This window comes from Schistocerca serialis, chromosome 1 (genome assembly GCF_023864345.2).
Source record: "Schistocerca serialis cubense isolate TAMUIC-IGC-003099 chromosome 1, iqSchSeri2.2, whole genome shotgun sequence".
In the NCBI taxonomy this organism is placed as follows: domain Eukaryota; kingdom Metazoa; phylum Arthropoda; class Insecta; order Orthoptera; family Acrididae; genus Schistocerca; species Schistocerca serialis.
In genome coordinates this window covers 129,045,309-129,068,959 of record NC_064638.1, presented here as the reverse complement: position 1 = coordinate 129,068,959, position 23,651 = coordinate 129,045,309, and positions in this window count along the sequence as shown.

The following is a 23,651-nucleotide window of genomic DNA, read 5'->3' as shown; positions in this document are numbered from 1 at the left end:
ACTCTAATCTTCTTTGCCTCCGAACAACTAGGACTATTCAGTTGGAATCAACAAAAATTACGAACCACCAATTATGTGGAACATAGTTTCATCTGCTTCCTCATGAAGGCCGTACAATATAATGGTAATTTTGGAAATTTGTGATAAGTTCCAATGGGACCAAACTGCTAAGGTCATCGGTCCCTAGGCTTACACACTACTTACTCTAACTTAAACTAACTTACGCTAAGAACAACACACACACCCATGTTCGAGGGAGGACTCGAACCTCCGACGAGGGGAGCCCCACGAACCGTGGCAAGGCGTCTTAGACCACGCGGCTACCCCTCGCGGCCAACTTTGTCGGAAGTTCCTATGGGACCACATTTCTGAGATCATCTGTCCCTAAGCTTACACACTACTTAAACTAACTTACGCTAGGGACAACACACACACTCACACACACACCGATGCCCGATGGAGAAATCTGCCACCTGTCCTGAAGACATGCTACCAGACATTCATTTGATTCTACCAGGCAGAACTGACAGAAGCGTTTTTCTAGTTACTACGACTCGACTTTTGGCTCTTCACTGTATGCACTGTTTAAAAAAAAAAAAAAGTGTCCCAATTCTTCAACGAGATAATTGAGCCGTGTTGCGGCTCGCACTGGTGCCGTTGGTAAGTTGGCATCGTGTAATAGGGATAGTGACGTCTCGTTTTCTTCTTGTGTTTACTGGCTCCGCGAGTGGCAGCAGCACCGGTTATCGATACCTACTACCGTGGTACTATCTTTGGAAGGACGTCGTTTGCCGGGACGGAGTGTATCCGTCAGTTTGGTTGGGACGGAGCAGCAATGAGGTCCGACAGCACAAGGACATACCAGGATCGCTGGCGGCACGCAGGCACTGCCGGATCGAGGGGCTGTAGTTGTGAGGGCGGCAACGTCTTTCTCCACCAGACCCAGGACATTTGAGTTGACTGAACATTAACCTAGCAGTGAAAAATCCAGTATTTTGAGATCACGCTGTTCGTTCGCGCGTTGCTGCTTGCAGGGTCGCTGAGACGATGAGCAACGAGTGGAGTGTTTGGAGTTGGCGAAATTAATTAGCCGTCCTGCACCTTTTATTATTAATCATTGAGTTCCTTCTGTTCATTGATGAAGGTCAACCAGCGGTATTTTTCTGCCTGGTGGCCGCTAATGCCCCAGTTACCTGTCCTAAAGGTTAGCGTATTATCGCGGCAGTGTACCTTTCCTCGCCTTGCCGCTGCTGTCCAGTAAGGCGTGTAGTTCGACAGCCTCCTTGATTGTGGTTCGGATATTTGTTTCTTTTGGACTACCTTGGTCGAAGTTGTTCCTTCTGCTTCTGGATATTCTAAACACCGGATTCAGAAGACGCAGTGCTGTCTGCCGGTTCCGCCTTGCCTGGGTTGCCGGCCGGGGTAGCCGTGCGGTTCTAGGCGCTACAGTATGGAACCACGCAACCGCTACAGTCGCAGGTTGGAATCCCGCCTCGGGCATGGATGTGTGTGTTGTCCTTAGGTCATTTGGGTTTAAGTACTTCTAATTTCAAGGGGACTGATAACCTCAGAAGTTAAGTCCCATAGTGCTCAGAGCCATTTGAACCCTTTTTTTTTCCCTGGGTTACTTCATCGTTGTGTTGGTTATCAGACATTAGGTGGATGTTGCAAGAGTGTTGCCCGGCGTTTAAACTGTCACTACTTTGAGTTGCCATCCAGTTAAGTGAATACAACTCTTGGCTGCCTGTAGGTCGATGCTTGGAGCTCTGTCTGAGGCCCACTTCTCTCTTGATTTGATCAGATTGTGATGATTGTCAATAAGGCCTTCAGCCATGAATGAAATTTGTCTTAAGAAATTTTAATTTGGTACTGTCTCTTAACAGTCAAATTTGATAACTCTTCCTTATTGCCAACCTTATACGCAATTAGTTCCAAATAAAGTGTACGTGATCAAAAAAAAAAAAAAAAGAGCAACCAACGGTAACTGAGTAAGACCCAGATCACGCCAAAATCTGCCTTTTCCCTAAGTAAACACGTCTCAATAATACCAGTCAAAACTAGGAAAAAATCCTATAAACATAAACGCAGGTAAACAAATACTTGTTGAAATATGGGCCATTCTGTGCTATGATATCCATCTGGCTGTTGACATTATAAAACGTGCTCAGTCTGGTTACCATCCATTTGTGCGTAACCTTATGTAGCAGAGAATCTCGAACTTGTACGAACACACACACCAGTTTCCTCTCACACTGGGTCACATGCATAAGACACACGCTCATGTGTACACGTTATCGATGAGTGTGGAAAGCACCAATGTCTTACTGGTAGAATGTTTCCAAAACATTAAACGTTAGGCATTAAGCACAAATGACTGGGGGGGGGGGGGGGGGGGGGAGGCTTAGCTACCGGACATACTCCACCAATTCATCGCTCATTGAACGTTTGTGTTGCCAGAGTAGAAGCTACAACACAGGAGCGTGATTTATGCCTTCGCGAACTCCCGGTTGTTTCTAGTCACCTTGAACCCACCAGTCAAGTAACTCCTCGTTATGATGATGGTGAGGAGACGATTATGAATAACAAACACGTTGAATTTAAGTAGCGGCGGTATAGCTCTGTCCTGAACTTTGCATCAGTCGCTGGACACCGCCCGCGCCGGACACGAGTACAGAGAACGGGGGAAAGGCGTCGGAGTGCCGCCTCGGCGTCATTGGTCACGGGCCGCTCCCAGGTGACGTCATAGGCGACAGGTAACTTGCAGAGTGAAGAACGTGCCAGTCGGCATTAGCTCACCGATGGAATGGGCGCCTGAGACACGGCGGAACTGGTCTGCTATTGCACAAGCAGAGAACTCTACCGGCGAGGCTTTCAGAAGGTCATCAAATCCACGTTTTGGTGTTTTGGAATAAGGAACCAGTGGCCTCCAGTGATTTATTACAGGGTCAGTACGTAAGTGGTAAAGTACGTAATACGAAGGCCAGGGTCACTACATAAGTGACAAAGTACGTAATACGAAGGTCCAGGGTCAGTAAGTAAGTGGCAAAGTACGTAATACGAAGGTCCAGGGTTCAGTAACCAGTCTCTCTAGGACATTTTTCTGTTCCTTATCTCTTCTTTTACCTCAAGCAACTGTTAATGTGAAACATTATACTGCCGGCCGGTGTGGCCGAGCAGTTCAAGGCGCTTCAGTCTAGAACCGCGCGACCGCTACGGTCGGAGGTTCGACTCTTGCCTCGGGCATGGATGTGTGTGTGATGTACTTAGGTTAGTTAGGTTTAAGTAGTTCTAAGTTCTAGGGGACTGATGACCTCAGCTGTTAAGTCCCATAGTGCTCAGAGCCATTTGAACGAAACATTATACTGTAGTGCCTGTGTTTTTACGATTGCAATGTCCTTCGGACATGAATATAAACGCAAGTGTAAGTAATTTCTTGTTAATGTGAAAAATGCCTAGTTGCACCGTGGTCTGGCTTCCGCGTAGCTATACGCCTTCAGTCTAAATGCGCAGTTATCTAAAACAAAATCTGTACAGCTACATTGACTGAAGGCGTGTAGGCCACATTTAGTTTTCTTTTTTTTTTCAGTCCTCGTACTCCGTGCAGTCTTCATAACGAAGTGATAAGCACTGACAAAAAATGGAGAGTGCCAGGTTGTACTAGTTCGTTAAAATACCTGAGTCTCGGAACTTAAACATCCTCATTTCCTGCCCCCCCACCCCTTTCACCCGATTTCTTGAATTGTGAACCCTCTTTAATTCTTTCCGAAAAGCGGATCGAAGATTGTTAATTTTCTTCGCTAGACTATTACGAGTGTCTTTGCGCTCCAGAAGTTTCAGTTTTTCTGTTAAACACTGTATGTGGGTGCTTCTACACACACACACACACACACACACACAAATTCTATACCTCATAGATCGAGAAGATTTCGGTAGCCTTCAGTAAAAGCCAAAACCAAAACGCACCATCGTTTTCATGGAGGTCATGAGGCAACAGGTTGAGGTTCACGTGGCTGGCGACGACGAAACTGTGCCGGATGAAAATTCGTTGTCCATCATCGCAAAACGCTACGCCCTCGCACAGACCAACAGCCTGCCTAAGCAGGGTAATTTCCTCAGGCAGTAAGTCGTACAGTTCATGACTTAGACATGTCACACATCATAAACTACGCAGTTTCACTGGAGGTGTTAAAAAAGCTCTGAGCACTATGGGACTTAACTTCTGATGTCATCAGTCCACTAGAACTCAGAACTACTTAAACCTAACTATCCTAAGGACATCACACACATCCACACCCGAGGTAGGATTCGAACCTGGGACCGTGGCGGTCACGCGGTTCCAGACTGTAGCGCCTAGAACCGCTCGGCACTTCGGCCGGCACTGGAGGTCTGTACGTTCCGTAACTGGATGGGTAAGTCAGTTCAAAGGCAGAAGACAGGGCAAAAAAGGGACGGTCAGAAGCAGTCTGAAAAGCTTTTAAGAGTGTTGCAGGTTAGGTTCTGCTGAAAAATAATTGTTAAGCAAAAAATTCGATTCGTTGCGCTGTTTCATCGAAGTTAGCCAATCAGGCCAAGTCGGGCGCAAATTCAAGCGGCCCGTCGGATACAGTTATTAGCGTCAGTTATTCTCATAGCGCAGATGATAGCGTACGAGACTGCTAAGCCTCCGGCTCCGATCTTACTACTCAACCATGTCCAGATTTTGGATCGCTCTCTTATTCAGTTTTAGGAAACCCGAAGAACACGTTTGGTGACATTGTATCTGGCGGACCGCTTGAATTTGCGCGCGCAGCGGCATGATTGGCTATCTTCCATACTAGTTAACTCGAAAACGGCACATATTTCCGAATGACTTTTTATTTTTACTTTTTATTTATTTATTTTTTGAGGGGGACGACGACGACCAAACAGCGAGGTCATCGGTCCCATCGCAGTAGGGAAGGATGGGGAAGGAAATCGGCCGTGCCCTTTCAAAGGAACCATCGCGGCATTTGCCTGAAGCGATTTAGCGAAATCACGCAAAACCCAAATCAGGATGGCCGGACGCGGGTTTGAACCGTCGTTCTCCAGAATGCAAATCCAATGTGTTAACCACCTCGCTCGTCCTACTTAACAATTAGTTCACAGGACAACTTACCATGCAACACCCTCACAAACTTCTCATACTGTTTCTGACGAGTCTGTATATCTAACCCAAAGTAAATAAAAGATACTGTAAGTGAATGTACCTGGTTACCTAAAAACTGCTGCTGCTGTGCGTCGTCAGACTGAGCTATGAGCGGTATCTGAGTGACTACGTAAGGCTCATAAGATGGCGTTCGTGTCGCGCAAAAAGCAAACGCGGAACTACAACTTTGTCCAAGGTACCTTAGCTGTAAATGGAAAACAAGTCAAATGTGACTTAAAATGTTAAAAGTTCCTATATAAGTAAAAACATTTACAATTCCTGCACAGGGGATGGTATGTACCGTCGACTTTGATCTTAAAATTACTAAAACCTTAATGTCAGGAAAAATTCCGAAGTCATATAATGTTGTTGTTGTGGTCTTCGGTCCTGAGACTGGTTTGATGCAGCTCTCCATGCTACTCTATCCTCTGCAAGCTTCTTCAACTCCCAGTACCTACTGCAAACTACATCCTTTTGAATCTGCTTAGTGTATTCATCTCTTGGTCCCCCTCTACGATTTTTACCCTCCACGCTAACCTCCAATACTAAATTGGTGATCCTTGATGCCTCAGAACACGTCCTACCAACCGATCCCTTATTCTAGTCAAGTTGTGCCACAAACTTCTGTTCTCCCCAATCCTATTCAATACCTCCTCATTAGTTATGTAATCTAACCATCTAATCTTCAGCATTCTTCTGTAGCACCACATTTCGAAAGATTCTATTCTCTTCTTATCCAAACTATTTATTGTCCGTGTTTCACTTCCATACATGGCTACACTCCATACAAATACTTTAAGAAACGACGTCCTGAGACTTAAATCTATACTTAATGTTAACAAATTTCTCTTCTTCAGAAACGCTTTCCTTGCTATTGCTAGTCTACATTTTATATCCTCTCTACTTCGACCAACATCTGTTATTTTGCTCCCCAAATAGCAAAACTCCTTTACTACTTTAAGTGTCTCATTCCCTAATCTAATTCCCTCAGCATCACCCGACTTAATTCGACTACATACCATTATCCTCGTTTTGCTTTTGTTGATGTTCATCTTATATCCTCCTTTCAAGACACTATCCATTCCGTTCATCTTATATCCTCCTTTCAAGACACTATCCATTCCGTTCAACTGGTCTTCCAAGTCCTTTTCTGTCTCTGACAGAATTACAATGTCATCGGCGAACCTCAAAGTTTTTATTTCTTCTCCATGGATTTTAATACCTACTCTGAATTTTTCTTTTGTTTCCTTCACTGCTTGCTCAATATACAGACTGAATAACATCGGGGATAGGCTACAACCCTGTCTCACTCCCCTCCCAACCACTGCTCCCCTTTCATGTCCCTCGACTCTTATAACTGCCATCTGGTTTCTGTACAAATTGTAAATAGCCTTTCGCTCCCTGTATTTTACCCCTGCCACTTTCAGAATTTGAAAGAGAGTATTCCACTCAACATTTTCAAAAGCTTTCTATAAGTCTACAAATGCTAGAAACGTAGGTTTGCCTTTCCTTAATCTAGCTTCTAAGATAAGTCGTAGGGTCAGTATTGCCTCACGTGTTCCAATATTTCTACGGAATCCAATCTGATCTTCCCTGAGGTCTGCTTCTACTAGTTTTTCCATTCGTCTGTAAAGAATTCGCGTTAGTATTTTGCAGCTGTGACTTATTAAACTGATTGTTCGGTAATTTTCACATCTGTCAACACCTGCTTTTTTTGGGATTGGAATTATTATATTCTTCTTGAAGTCTGAGGGTATTTCGCCTGTCTCATTCATCTTGCTCACCAGTTGGTAGAGTTTTGTCAGGACTGGCTCTCCCAAGGCTGTCAGTGGTTCCAATGGAATGTTGTCTACTCCCAGGGCCTTGTTTCGACTCAGGTCTTTCAGTGCTCTGTCAAACTCTTCACGCAGTATCATATCTCCCATTTCATCTTCATCTACATCCTCTTCCATTTCCATAATATTGTCCTCAAGTACATCGCCCTTGTATAGACCCTCTATATACTCCTTCCACCTTTCTGCTTTCCCTTCTTTGCTCGAACTGGGTTTCCATCTGAGCTCTTGATATTCATACAAGTGGTTCTCTTTTCTTCAAAGGTCTCCTTAATTTTCCTGTAGGCTGTATCTATCTTACCCCTAGTGAGATAAGCCTCTACGTCCTTACATTTGTCTCTAGCCATCCCTGCTTAGCCATTTTGCACTTCCTGTCGATCTCATTTTTGAGACGTTTGTATTCCTTTTTGCCTGCTTCATTTACTGCATTTTTATATTTTCTCCTTTCATCAATTAAATTCAATATTTCTTCTGTTACCCATGGAGTTCTACTAGCCCTTATCTTTTTACCTACTTGATCCTCTGCTGCCTTCACTACTTCATCCCTCACAGCTACCCATTCTTCTTCTACTGTATTTCTTTCCCCCTTTCCTGTCAATTGTTCCCTTACGCTCTTCCTGAAACTCTGTACAACCTCTGGTTTAGTTAGTTTATCCAGGTCCCATCCCCTTAAATTCCCACCTTTTTGCAGTTTCTTCAGTTTTAATCGACAGTTCATAACCAATAGATTGTGGTCAGAGTCAACATCGGCCCCTGGAAATGTCTTTCAATTTAAAACCTGGTTCCTAAATCTCTGCCTTACCATTATATAATCTATCTGAAACATGTCAGTATCTCCTGGCTTCTTCCACGTATACAGCCTTCTTTCATGATTCTTGAACCAAGTGTTAGCAAAGATGAAAAAAGGAGAGAAATTTGGAAATTTGTGGTAAGTTCCTATGGGACCAAACTGCTGAGGTCGCCGGTCCCTAGGCTGACACACTACTTAATCTAACTTAAACTAACTTACGCTAAGGGCAACACACACAACCATGCCCAACTGAGAACTCGAACCTCCGACGGGAGGAGCCGCGCGAACCGTGGCAAGGCGTCCCTGCCCGCCCGGCTACTCCTCGCGGCCAAATTTGTGGGAAGTTCCTATGGGACCAAACTGCTGAGGTCATCTGTCCCTAAGTCCTCAATGAGCTCTCACTTGACAGGATTGAATTTGCAAACGGCGTTGGTTTGGAATGAGTAGAATACACGATGAAATAACCGATTTTTAACAGTTCGTTGTGTCACTATGGTACCAACTGTTGCTGAAATTGCTGCTGCCGATGCAGTACGCTGCGCCGGAGCCACGAGCCGATCATGACGGTCTTCTGTGTTCCACGTGGCCGTCTGGGGCCCGGTCTTCCTGCGACCGTACATTGTGGTGGCTACTGCTGCCAGCAGTCACGTACAGCGGTTACATTCCTGCCGAGTGTTTCTGCAATATCGCAGGAGGAAGACCAAGTTTCTCGTAGCCCTATTACAGGACCACGCACACACTCAGTTAGGTGTTGATAACAGCGTCTATGTCGCTTTAAACGCACTCTTGACTAACGTAAATTCACTACTATCAGTCTCCAAGGTAACTAACGTTCAGCAACATTACAGCGCGTATTTAAAGCAAACCCGATTTGGATTCTCACAGTGTCGCGAAATTTGAATAACATTACTGTTATGCCGGAGCCCAAGGTAGCCCCTGAGGGCCGGCAACCCGTATTACACCACAGAGGACGAGTTTGTCTATGTCCAAGGCGTACCAAAAGCACCATGGTAAACACCAGCTATTTACATGCAAGATAATGGAAACACACATTCCGAGCACTACTTCCAGCAGGGGGAGCTCGAGCCACGGCCTGCAGGACGTATCACTACGCCAAAACATGATTGGGCTGGAGACAGCTATTTAGGGTCTAGAACCAGCACCAAAGTTCCGCCTTGCCTTCCGTATCCGCCTTCCTTCCCCCACACGGCTCCTGTATGAACTGATCCCCTTCCCCCCACCTCCTCCTGTTTCTCCAACATCTCCGCATCCTTTACATTGTCCGCAGGCCTGACCCCCCCACCCTCTGGTTTCCTTCTTCCTCTCCACCCCCCGCCCGTTGCCGCGCCTCTATCGCTGTATCCCTCCCTCTCTCCACCTCCACGCCCTCCATCTCCTTCATCAGGGCAATTTCCAGCACCTCCCCCTCCCGGATGACGAACTTCGCCGTGACATCTACCCTTCCTTCCAACTATAACCTGGCCTTCCCCCCCCCCCTCCCCAGGGCCCCCTTTTTCCTCACCCCTCCTTCTCCCAGAGCGGATTTTCCTCCTTCCCCCCCCCCCCCGAAACCCTGCACCCCATACTTGCCTCTTTCCTTCCCACATGCGTCCCTACCTGGCTCTCTTTAGCGCGCCCCCCGCAATCTCCCCCCTCTCTTCGTCTCCCTCCCTTCTTATGGTCTCCCTCATCTCCTTGCGCCTGGCAGATCCTCCGTTTTGATCATCGTCAGTGTGCCACGTCAGTGTTGTGTTTAGTGCTGTTTCTCCTGTGCGTCAAGAGGTGTGATTTTAATTGTGTTCTGCCTTGAGGTTCGCCGTCAGTGTTTGTTATCTGCTACGCCACCCGTCGATACTTTTTATGCTCCAGTCATACTGTGCCTTGTGTTCTTTTAATTGTCGCAGTGTGTGGCTTTTTGTGTGCGCTACTTTTAAACAGTTTTTTATCTCTATTTTACAGTCGCCCCTTTTTTTGTCTATTGCCTTCCATGATGTTCCACCCTTTTTTATATCTCTATTCACCATATTTTCTCCTTTGTTATGTCTTCTACTGTTTGTTCTATGTCTTTCCGCTGAAGAGCAGCGCATATGCTGCTGCCAGCCCGCCCCGGTGGGGAATTGAAATACAATAAAGGGGAAAAAAAACACCAAAGTTCAGTTCACTCCGGATACCGACCTCGTGTACTTTGACCGCTGAAGATCACGTCTCTGAATTGGACTTTTACTAGTGTGTGTGTGTGTTACCACGAACCTTCGTGCAAAATTAGAACTTTTATTTGCCTCAATTAGGAGCTTGTACTGGCATCGTTATTGTTACCTTTCGTTTGTTGTTCAGTCATCAACTTGGAGTGGTGGTTGTGAAAAATTGCGAATTGTCAGTCACAACACAAGTCCTTCGGCATAACAATTATCTTTCAGAAGTAGAAACGCGCTTACCAACTTTCGTTTATGTTCACAACTCCTCCTCCGCGTTGCGATTTTTTGCCGTCAATGTAGATAATATTATGATCTATACTAAGTTACTGAGACAAGTCGACTACACTGATCGGAGGGGCGTCTCATCGACACAGCACAATACCGTCTTTTGGCACACTAAAATACGGATCTATACAGGAAAAGCGAAATCATTGGCGGTGGCAGGGCGCTGTTAGGGGGCGTGGCCCTCGGAGTCCGACTGCCGTCGCTATGGTAACGACGAGCGAGTCCACGCCGGTGGCGATCGCGAGTGACGCACGCGGGAGCGCCGCGAGGCGAGCAATCGATAGACGGCACGCGCGCGATGCGCAGGTGTGGCGCGCGGTCCATTACGCTCGTGATTTGCGCTCGTCAGGGGCGCGGCCGGTGGCTGGCTGCCGCCGTGTCTACACAACAGCGGGCACGCGGCAGGCTTTCTTTAAAATCGACGTACCTCTCACAGCAAGGCGGGCCTCCCTGAAGATGTTGTCCTTACCACTCTAAGCGCAAGGAAAATGATTGAAGTTCTGTTCTTCACAGGCTTTCATAGCGTAATAAGTCTTGGGTCTCTTCGGGTTCGCTGCTGGCTCCTAAAACCAACTCGATTTAATATTTCGGCGATCCAACGACAGGGACCCATCAGCAGGATCAGAGTTCTCCTGAACATGACGAATAGCTGGATCGCCGAAATATTGAAACAAGTTGATTTTAGGATGCAGCAGCAAACTCGAAAAGACTTTCAAGTTCTCTTCTTGTTTGTAATTGATGATGATGATGAGGTCCCATAATCCGAGGAGCGTGAGGGACGATGCGGGAGACCCGGACCGCCATACTAGGCAAGGTCCTAGTGGAGGTGGTTTGCCATTGCCTCCATCGTAATGAGGACGAATGATGATAATGAACACGACACAACAGCACCCAGTCATCTCGAGGCAGGAAAAATCCCTCACCCCGCCGGGAATCGAACCCGGGACCCCGTGCGTGGAAGTGAGAACGCTACCGCAAGACCACGAGCTGCGGACGTAAGATCCCAAATTCTTTTTAATATTGTGTGTTAGAGAAAACAGTGAGAATGTGGAACGAAAAACTTATTGTACTTAACATGTGGCCTATAAGATTAAGACGAGGAAGCAAAAGAATCGAAATCACTTGTGTAGCATTTGCAGATGATTTTTCTATACTTACTGAAAATACGGCACCTGGTATAACAAATAAATCTCCTGGAAGAAATAGCACGCAGAACAGGCATAAGAATTTCTGCAGAAAAAAAGCAAAAATTGTAACAAACGTGAAGGATGCTCCAAAATTTCAGAAAACAGGTATTGAACAAATGGAGAGGGCAAAACTTTAAATATCTAGGGGAGATAATACGAGAAATTGCTTTGGAAAAATTGGCGATAGAGGAAAGGTTGCATAAAATGGGGAGAGCATGTAGTATCAACAAGACCTCTAATGTAAAGAGTGCCTACCCAAAAATGCAGAAATAAGGCATTACAACAAAGTGGTGAAGCCAGAATGCTAAGTCAAAAGTACTAGAAAAGCGAATTATAAGGAAAATATTAGGACCACGAAAGACAGCAGAAGGCTGGAAGTTACGAATTAATGCTGAAATATAGCAAAACATAGAAAATATTTCAAACGTAATGAGAAAAAAAGGCTCATGTTTTTTGGACATTTATTTCGAATGCCAGACAGTAGATTAGCTAATAAGATTTTCAAATATTAGTGGAATAAGAAGTCCACAAAAAGCTGGGTTCAACGAAGTAAAACAATATAAATGGCTCTGAGCACTATGGGACTTAACAGCTATGGTCATCAGTCCCCTAGAATTTAGAACTACTTAAACCTAACTAACCTAAGGACATCACACAACACCCAGTCATCACGAGGCAGAGAAAATCCCTAAGCCCGCCGGGAATCGAACCCGGGAGCCCGGGCGCGGGAAGCGAGAACGCTACCGCACGTCCACGAGCTGCGGACAACAATATAAAAACAGAAGATACAATCAACTACACACATCAAAAAAAGTTTTGCATCACCCCAGTTCCCACAACTCCTGAAGATAGACGTGGACGGTGGATATTGTATCACATACACAGTCCCTTTGACTGTTAAGAGATGTCACTACACCGCCTGTTAGGCGGAGGGAGTCCGACAGCCGATCAGTTCCAGTCATTCTATCAGGAAGGAGGTACACGGCTAGTGTTATCTAGACGGTCCATACCGCGGTTCGATAGCGTCCGCATTGTTACTTTGCGCCAAGAAGGGCTCTCAACAAGGAAAGTGTCCAGGCGTCTCGGTGTGCACCAAAGCGATGTTGGTCGGACATGGAGGAGATACAGAGAGACAGGAACTGTCGATACATGCCTCGCTCAGGTCGCCCGAGGGCCACTACTGCAATGGATGACCGCTACCTAAGGATTATGGCTCGAAGGAACCCTGATAGCAACGCCACCATGTTGAACAATGCTTTTCGTGCTGCCACACGACGTCGTGTTACGATTCAAACTGTACGCAGTAGGCTGCATGATATGCAACTTCACTCCCGACGTCCATGGCGAGGTCCATTCTTGCAACCACGACACCATGCAGCGCGGTACAGTTGGGCCCAATGACATGCCGAATGGCCAGGATTGGCATCACGTTCTCTTCACCGATCAGTGTCGCATAAGCCTTCAACCAGACAGTCGTGGGAGACGCGTTTGGAGGCAACCCGGGCAGGCTGATCGCCTTAGACACACCGTCCAGCGAAGTGCAGCAAGGTGAAGGTTCCCTGCTGTTTTTGGGTGGCATTATGTGGGGCCGACGTACGCCGCTGGCGGTCAGGGAAGGCGCCGTAACGGCTGCACAATACGTGAATGCAATCCTCCGACCGATAGTGCAACAGTATTGGCAGCATATTGGCGAGGCATTCGTCTTCATGGACGACAATTCGCTCCCCCACCGTGCACATCTTGTGAATGATGCAGGATAACGACATCGCTCGACTAGAGTGGCCAACATGTTCTCCAGACATGAACCGTATCGAACATGTCTAGGATAGATTGAAAAGGGCTGTTTATGGACGACGTGACCCACCAACCACTCTGAGAGATCTGCGCCGAATCGCCGTTGAGGAGTGGGGCAATCTGAACCAACAGTGCTTTGATGAACCGGTACTTTCTGTGCAGGTTCCGGAACTCTCGGAATCGAGGTGATGCAAAACATTTTTTGATGTGTTAGAAGGATTTCGGGAAAAAGTTTTGAAAATGGAAGGAGTCCAAGGCAGTGTAGTTAAAAAAAGTGGTTTGAGGACAGAAAGAAGAAACATTGTGAACAGAGGTAATCGTGCAGGAAGAAAAGAAAGAACGAAGAACTGAAATTGGAACGTGGTCCTCGGATGGCTTATTCGCAGTAGAAAAAAAGAACATGCTTATTTAATTGTTCACACTGTTAGTCTGAGAGACTGGCCTCACCAAACTTGCAACATAAAGTCACCACTAGGGTGACGGGATCAGTATCCCTGGAAGCCGTTGGACAGGCCAGTTGAGACTGGGTGACCGTTTTAGCCTTAACTAATATCGGTATGCTTTTTTTTTAGTTCATATATGCCTTGATCGTATTTGGTGGATTTGTAACACTTTAACTGATAGTAAGAGAACATGACGACCGTTAGTTGATGACTTGGCGTGTTACTCTCGTAACAAGACACCGATTCTGATGACTCTTTACAGTCGAAACTGCATGTAAAAGATAGGCTTCAACGGTCGACGACTGGCTGGGTTTTTTTTTTTTTTTTTGCTTTCTCCGGGGCCTTCGGCTAGTCAACGCAAACGCACACAAACAATTTCTCTAATCTTCTTTCAAGGCGTAGATGTTCCGTTTGTTTCGTTTACAAAGGAAGTTGTTGCCAACGTTAATTTATCTTTCCGATGTCTTTTTTTACTATTCTGCCTACATAAGTGGTTTCCGTCCTGTATGTAATTGTCCTCTGAGGGGTAAAATGAAATTTTCTTAGGGGTAAAAACTAAGGGTTCGATTCTGTTCCAGTGACGAAACTACAATATTTTCAAAAGATCATTACTACTAATCACAATTTTGTGCCAGCTGCCAATAACCACACGTAAATACCAAGATGACTGGAAATTTGCCCTCGGAACAAAGAAAATGGACTTTAAAGTGTTATCGGAAGTGTGAAAAGATAAAAAAAGTGCAGACACGATGGTGTGCAGAGTTTGATCACATGTACCAATAACAAAATTGCACCATAAATTGGAGAGGGAAGGAAGTCTCCGTGATCTGAGTAGGGACGATGCAGCAGGAAGAAATCAGTAGTGGACGAAAAAGTTGTGGACGTAGTGGTACAAGGTTTCTCAAGATCCGCAAAGAAGTCCATGCGGAAAGCTGCGCTTGAATTGGGTGTAAGCGAATCAAGTCTTCACCGCATTTTAAAACAGGGGACGAGTGAGGACAATCAGGACAGGGGCATCAAATTTCATGAATGGATTTGAGATAATGAACAGCTGACTGATGCCATTGCTTGGTCTGATGACACGACTTTTAAACTGAATGGAACTGCCAGTCGCTATAACTATTAATCTCCCTGGGTTATCACTGTGGAGTGCTGTGTCTGTCACAGGACTTGTGCGACCATTATTTGAACGAACAGAGACAGGTGTAAAGTGCCTTAGTATGTTGCAGGAACGAACTGTACCAGCTGTTCACCATCTGTACCGAGATGAATTTTTTTCGCAGTAAGATGGTACACCGTCACATTAGCATTGTGACATGCATTAGTTACTGGGTGAAAAATTTTCTGGGAGGAGGATACGCTGACGAGACAGTCTTGAGTTTCCACGCAGATCTCCCAATCTAACACCATTCTTCTTTCTGTGGCAAACTCTGAAGCATGCCGTCTACGTCACAAAGCCGCGTACGCCGGATGACATATTGGGGGCGATTGTGACTGCCTGCCAATCCATTGCAATGGCAGCTGTAACACATGTGTGCCGAGATGTTACGCAAAGCTGCAGAAGCTGCATTGCTGCCGATGGAGAAGATATTGAACATCTTCAACAGTAAAACATCATCAATGTCGTGACCATAATATGTGACTTATTCTGCACACTTATATTTTGCAGAACTAATGCAAGAGCACCAACTGATGATGGCATAAAGGAGCTGAAACATGTCTGGTTTATACGACGAACAAAAAACAGTTGTTTGCTTAACAGGGGGACCTCACGTCCAGTAATACTGTGTGTGGTGTTTCATAAGTGTATCCCTATGTAGTTTCTTGCACGCACGCATGGACACACTCACACACACACACACACTCTCACGTACACACACACTGTTCCATCGCCTGTTTACACATAGATATCACCAGAGTGTCATTGAGTCATCAGGAATTTCCCAGCGTCGTCAGAAGCCGTTAATTTGGTGTGAAGTACTAACTTCTTTTGTGTCGTTAGACTTCTAACCTGTTTGATGCCGCCCATCACGAAGTCTTCTGCTGTGCCAACATCTTCCACCGAGAGTAGCACTTGCATTCTACATCCTGAATTGCTTGTTGGATGTCCTCCTCTATAGTTTTTACCTTCGACAGATCCCTCAAGTATCACAGAAGCTATTCCCGATGCCTTAACACGTGTGGTGTAATTCTGTTCCTTTTTCTTCCCATCATTTCCGGAATTATGTTCCCTTTAGCCCGCCCGGTTAGCCGCCGAGTCTAACGCACGGGAGCCAAACCGCACAATAACCCTGGGTTCAAAAATAAAAATAAAAAAAATGGTTCTAAGCACTATGGGACTTAACATCTGAGGTCATCAGTCCCGTATACTTAGAACTACTTAATCCTAAGTAACCTAAGGACATCACACACATCCATGCCCGAAGCAGGATTCGAACCTGCGACCGTAGCAGGAACGTGATTCCGGACTGAAGCACCTAGAACCGCTCGACCACAGCGGCCGGAACCTCACTCCGGATTCGGTGGGGGGCGGCGGTGGGGTGAGTGGACTGCTGTAGCGTGTTGTGGGGTTGTATACCACTGAGGGCTACGGCGGGGACGAACCCTCTCCGTCGTTTCTAGGTCCCCAGTTCCATACAATACAATACAATGTTCCCTTCTTCACTGATTCTACGCAGAACCTCCTCATTCCTTATCAGTCTACCTGATTTTTATTGACCTTCTACATGACCACATTTCAAACGCTTCGATTCTCTTCTTTTCCGGTTTTTCGAAGTCCAGCTTCCGCCTCTTCGTTTAATTAGCTAGACAGGCGAAAAGAGACTCATCGTGAAGGGCACTTTTCTCAAGTCCGTCAGCAAACTTAGGTAGGAGAGCACTCCGTCATCAGGCCACACGTGGCCCACCGGGACCATCCGACCGCCGTGTCATTCTCAGCTGAAGATGCTGATAGGAGGGGCGTGTGGTCAGCAACCGCTCTCCCGGTCGTTATGATGGTTTTCTTTGACCGGAGCCGCTTCTATTCTGTCGAGGAGCTCCTCAATTGGCATCACGAGGCTGAATGCACCCCGAAAAATGGCAACAGGGCATAGCGGCCCAGATGATCACCCATCCAAGTGCCGGCCACGCCCGACAGCGCTTAACTTCGGTGATCTGACGGGAACCGTTGTATCCACTGCGGCAAGGCCGTAGCTTAGGTAGGAGAGGAAGGGAAGAATTTCCAGGCTGGCAAGACGGAGAAGAGAGGACACGGGGACAGGGGGGGGGGGGGGGGGGGGCACCCGCCAGCGCAGCGACCTCCAAAACGAGTGGTTTACCAGCAAGCTGGCCAGGAAGGAGAAGGCCGCGGCGCGCAACAAAAGAGCAGGCAGCAACTGTCTGGCACAGCGGGACGCGAAACGGGTCCGTCTGCTTTATTTCCAGGTCGTACCTCCAAAGAGAGTCAGCGCCGCGGAAAATTACGGCCGGGATGCAACTGCGCTGTCGCAGGGTGGCGTGGCGGGCGGCGAAACGGCACTGCGGTCCACGTCTGTTTCACGCAACAAGTCGCCGCGGCTGACGGGCGCCTTTATCCCTCATCTCCACGTATGTATTAGGCGAGCAAGTCAGGTGACAGCCGAGCAGAGTAGCTATCTGACCAGCTGAGATGGAGCCAGGGAAACCTGTACCTGTGAATTACAATTCCCAGAGAGAACGTCATAAGAGCTACAGCCAAAAAGTAACACTCTGCATCATACACTACTGGCCATTAAAATTGCTACGCCACGAAGATGACGTACTACAGACGCGAAATTTAACAGACATGAAGAAGATGCTGTGATATGCAAATGATTAGCTTTTCAGACCATTCACACAAGGTTGGCGCCTGAGGCGACACCTACAACGTGCTGACATGAGGAGAGCTTCCAACCGATTTCTCATACACAAACAGCAATTGACTGGCGTTGCCTGGTGAAACGTTGTTGCGATGCCTCGTGCAAGGAGGATAAATGCGTACCATCACGTTTCCGACTTTGATAAAGGTCGCAATGTCGCCTATCGCGATTGTGGTTTATTGTATCGCGACATTGCTGCTCGCGTTGGTCGAGATCCAATGCCGTGCTGGATCCCAACGGCCTCGTATCACTAGCAGTGGAGATGACAGGCATCCTATCCGCATGGCTGTAACGGATCGTGCAGCCACGTCTCGATCCCTGAGTCAACAGATGGGGACGATTGCAAGACAACAACCACCTGCTCGAACAGTTCGACGACGTTTGCAGCAGCATGGACTATCAGCTCGGAGACCATGGCTGCGGTTACCCTTGACGCTGCACCACGGACAGGAGCGCCTGCGATAGTGTACTCAACGACGAACCTGGGTGCAAGAATGGCAAAACGTCATTTTTTCGGATGAATCCAGGTTCTGTTTACAGCATCATGTTGGTCTCATCCGTGTTTGGGGACATCGCGGTGAATGCACATTGGAAACGTGTATTCGTATCACCCGGCGTGATGGTATGGGGTGCCATTGGTTACACGTCTCGGTCACGTCTTATTGGCACTGACGGCACTTTGAACAGTGGACGTTACATTCCAGATGTGTTACGACCCGTGGCTCTACCCTTCATTCGTTCTCTGTGAAACCCTACATTTTAGCAGGATAATACACGACCGCATGTTGCAGGTCCTGTACGGGCCTTTCTGGATACAGAAAATGTTCGACTGCTGCCCTGGCCAGCACATTTTCCAGACCTCTCACCAATCGAAAACGTCTGGTCAGTGGTGGCCGAGCAACTGGCTCGTCACAATACGCCAGCCACTACTCTTGAACTGTGGTAAATTGTTGAAGCTGCATGGGCAGCTGTACCTGTACACGCCATCCAAGGTCTGTTTCACTCAATGCCCAGGCGTATCAGTGCCGTTACTACGGCCATAGGTGGTTGTTCTGGATACTGATTTCTCAGGATCTATGCACCCAAATTGCGTGAAATTGTAATCACATGTAAGTTCTAGTATACTTATCCAATGAATAGCCGTGTATCATCTACATTTCATCTTGGTGTAGCAATTTTAATGGCCAGTAGTGTATATTTCCAGCCATCAAGACATATATACTGACGGAAAAGAAATCGCAACACCAAGAAGGAGTTGTGTGACATAAACGAAAGTTGGGAAGCGTATTTCTACATCTGAAAGGCGGCGTCTGTTCAGATTTCGCGACAGTCGCATAGGAGTTGCGCTAATCAGGTTTGCTTTAAACACACGCTGTAACGATTGTGAGTGTTCGTTGCCTTTGAGGTTGGACGTGGTGAATTGATGTTCGTCAAGAATGCCTTTAATCCGACATCTCACTGAGTTTCAACAAGGTCATGCAACAGGGTTAGGAGAAGCTGGAAGGAATGTAGCCACTGTACATGACTGCTGGCAACGATGGTCAGGAAAATGTACTGGCACAAGAATACTGAACTCGGATGGCCTCGTGGCCCTACTGAGAGGGTAGACCATCGTGTTCGGCGTATGACTCTGGCACATCGTTCAGTATCCGCAGCAGCAATATAGGCAGCAGTTGGCATTACAGTGACTCAACGAACTGTTACAAATCGGTTGTTTCAACGACAGCTCCTAGTCAGACATCCTCGGCGTACATTCCACTCACTCCAAACCACCGCCATTTGCCACTTCAGTGGTGTGAGCTTAGTGAGGGTTCTGTTGTGTTTTCTGCAGAAAGTTGATTCTGCCTCAGTGACAGCGATGGTCGTGTGTTGGCCAGAAGCAGGACAGTTGAGGGCCTGCAGCCAACCTGTCTGCTTGTAAGACACCCTGGATCTTGTAATGGTACTTGAATTACATAACCATTACGGCACCTCACCTCAACCTCTCGATACCAGCAATATTCTACTGTGTTTCTGTAAAATACTCAACGTATTTCTGTGACAACATTCAGATTTGGTTTCATTAATGTAGATGTACTTCCATATATATATATATATATATATATATATATATATATATATATATATATATATATATATATACGAGGGCGGTTCAGAAAGCAACCTCCGATTGGTCACAGTGCGGGTTGTGGGGGGAGTAGCGACGCCATCTGTGCGTTCACGCACTCAACAGGTCAGTCGGCATCAAGCCGTGATCGAGTGAACGTCGTACCTGCGCTAGTTTAGTTTTTGTGGCAGTTTGAAATGTGTGCTGCAATAGAAAACCCCGCCAAATGTGAAGTGCGTGCTGTCATAAGGTTTTTTACAGCCAAAGGATATTCTGCAGCAGCTATTCATCGTGAGCTTTGTGCCGTGTACGGACCAAGAGTTATGAGTGAAGGAGTTGTCCGTGAATGGGTACGCTTATTTAAAAGTGGACGAGAAAACGTTCATGATGAAGAGAGGAGTGGTAGACCATCATTGGTGACTGACGAACTCGTTCAGACAGTTGATGCAAAAGTTCGTGAAAATCGACGTTTCTCAATGTCGGAGTTGTCTACTGGTTTTCCACAGATTTCTAAGACTCTCTTGTACGAGATAGTGACAGCAAGATTGGGTTACCGTAAGTTCTGTGCACGATGGGTGCCCAAAATTCTTACCGACCACCACAAAACTCAAACAATGGCCTCTGTATTAGACTTTCTGTCACGTTATGAGGACGAAGGAGAACCATTGTTAAACAGAATCGTGACCGGTGACGAAACCTGGATTAAGTACGTGAACCCTGAGACAAAAGAACAATCAAAGATGTGGGCACATTCAAATTCGCCTACCAAACCAAGAAAAGCCTCGCAAGATTTTTCTGCCAGAAAACTGATGGCAACGGTGTTTTGGGATGCCAAAGGGGTGTTGTTGGTTGAATTCATGGAACGTTGTACGACCATTAATCAAGACGTGTACTGTGAAACAATAAAAAAGTTACGACGGGCTATACAGAACAAACGCCGTGGTATGCTGACTTCCGGTATCGTTTTTTTGCACGATAACGCCCGTCCTCACTCTGCTCGCAGAACAACGGCCCTTCTTGAGTCCTTCAAGTGGGACGTTATCAACCATCCACCTTACAGCCCAGACCTGCCGCCAAGTGATTATCACCTCTTCATGCATTTGAAGAAATGGCTCGGGTCACAGCGGTTTGATGACGACGAAGAGCTCAAAGATGCGGTCACAGGCTGGCTCCAGGCACAAGCGGGTGATTTTTATGCAGAAGGAATTTCAAAGCTTGTGAAGAGATACGATAAGTGCCTCAATCGCTATGGAGACTATGTAGAAAAATAGTGCAAAGATGTAGTTGTAAGATGTATATATTATAATATTTTTATTTAACTTGGTGTATTTTTTTAAATCAACCGGAGGTTACTTTCTGAACGGCCCTCGTATATTGCAATGATATTATTCTTATGTGTATTCTTTCTTTTGTCACTATGATCACTGACGTACTTGTAACTCTGATTTTTGGGCGCGTAAGCGGTTATTAGCGAGTCAAGCTTTGGTCGTCATGTTAGAAAGACGCAAATTGTAGTCAGTTTATGAAATGTGAACTTTAACAGTGAGGAAGATATTTTCAAGTATGTTTTGTATTGTGATGTTTTGGAACGCGTTACGTGATATTGCAACAAAAGTAATAAGAAGAAGTGTAACTTTCATTCGGAGTGCTGATTGCTTTTTTACGTCGACATTGTCCTAGCTTGCAAAAGTTTAATCTTCAAGAATGGTTTATGAAACACACCTATAAAACTTTTGAATATTGCAGAATAACTCCTAGGCCTCTTTTGCATCCGAGCTTGGAATCATCACTACCTAGATTTTCGACGATTGAGCCACGAGTTCACAACGAGACCAGCGTGGGAAACACGAAAAGATGAGTGCCTAGTTTATCCATTATTTCAAGAAATGACTTTATTAACTGTGCTCTAATGACATCTGCCACATAATATAATTTTGCTGTTGCCCGAAAATGCAATATTTAGCAGCGTGAGTAACAATACAATCATAATTAATTTTTGACCTTTGTCGTGGTAGGGTTGTTAGAACCTACACCTGAAATTATGGTTTGGGTTACGATTTCGTATTATAGCAGGAGCACTCTTGCGGTTATCCTACGCACCCTGACTGCGAATTCGTATGTCAATCTGATAATTCGACCTGTTGTGCCGCCATTCATGAACAGCATTCCAGGTGGTGTTTTCCAACTGGATAACGCTCGCCCACGTACAGCTATTGTAACAGTCGGGCAGACATTACAGACAGACGGACAATAAAACGATCCTATAAGGGTTCCGTTTTTACTGATTGTTTACGGAACCCTAGAAACGAAAATTTTAAATTTTGTTAGATACGCGCTTTCTGCATCTCGTAGCTGCCGCCTACAATTGTTGGTTCAAGCGCCACCGCTGACGTCGCTTATACGTCAATAATAAAATCAGTCTCGGAACTATAGACTCCGTAAACGGAGCTGAACTTCAGCTATGGCGGTTTTTACTAACAAGCAAATCTGATCGAGATTTTTACCAGCGTGGTATGAGGCTCTTGCTCATCTTGGCAAAACTGCATAACGAATGGTGGTGGCTATGTGGGAAAATGGTAGTACGCAGCTGAAAGCATACTCTATTTAACAGTGTTATTGCGCTTTCTGTATCTGTTGTAGTTTCCATGAAAGTAAATGGCACTTACTACACTACTGGCCATTAAAATCGCTACACCAAGAAGAAATGCAGGTGATAAATGGGTATTCATTGGACAAATATATTATACTAGAACTGACATGTGATTACATTTTCACGCAATTTGGGTGCATAGATCCTGAGAACTCAGTACCCAGAACAACCACCTCTGGCCGTAATAACGGTCTTGATATGCCTGGGCATTGAGTCAAACGGAGCTTGGATGGCGTGTACAGGTACAGCTGTCCATGCAGCTTCAAAACGATAACACAGTTCATCAAGAGTAGTGACTGCCGTATTGTGACGAGCCAGTTGTTCGGCCACCATTGATAAGACGTTTTCAATTGGTGAGAGATCTGGAGAATGTGCTGGCCAGGGCAGCAGTCGAACATTTTCTGTATCCAGAAAGGCCCGTACAGCACTGCAACATGCGGTAGTGCATTATCCTGCTGAAATGTAGGGTTTCGCAGGGATCGAAGAATCGAATGAAGGGTAGAGCCACGGGTCGTGACACATCTGAAATGTAACGTCCACTGTTCAAAGTGCCATCAATGCCAATAAGACGTGACCGAGACGTGTAACCAGTGGCACCCCACACCATCACGCCGGGTGGTACGCCAGTATAGCGATGACGAATACAAGCTTCCAATGTGCGTTCACCGCGATGTCGCCAAACACGGATGCGACCATCATAATGCTGTAAACAGAACCTGGATTCATGCGAAAAAATGACGTTTTGCCATTAGTGGACCCAGGTTCGTCGTTGAGTCACCATCGTAGGCGCTCCTGTCTGTGATGCTGCGTCAGGGGTAACTGCAGCCATGGTCTCCGAGCTGATAGTCCATGCTGCTGCAAACGTCGTCGAACTGTTCGTGCAGGTGGTTGTTGTCTTGCAAACGTCCCCATCTGTTGACTCAGCGATCGAGACGTGGCTGCACGATCCGTTACAGCCATGTGGATAAGATGCCTGTTATCTCGATTGCCAGTGATACGAGGTCGTTAGGATCCAGGACGGCGTTCCGTATTACCCTCCCGAAGCCACCGATTCCATATTCTGCTAACAGTCATTGGATCTCGACCAACGCGAGCAGCAATGTCCCGATACGATAAACGGCAATCGCGATAGGCTACAATCCGACCTTTATCAAAGTCGGAAACGTGATGGTACACATTTCTCCTCCTTACACGAGGCATCACAACAACGTTTCACCAGGCAACGCCGGTCAATTGTTGTCGGTTGGAATCTTGCCTCATGTCAGCACGTTGTAGGTGTCGCCACTGGCGCCAACCTTGTGTGAATGCTTCACAAGCTAGTCATTTGCA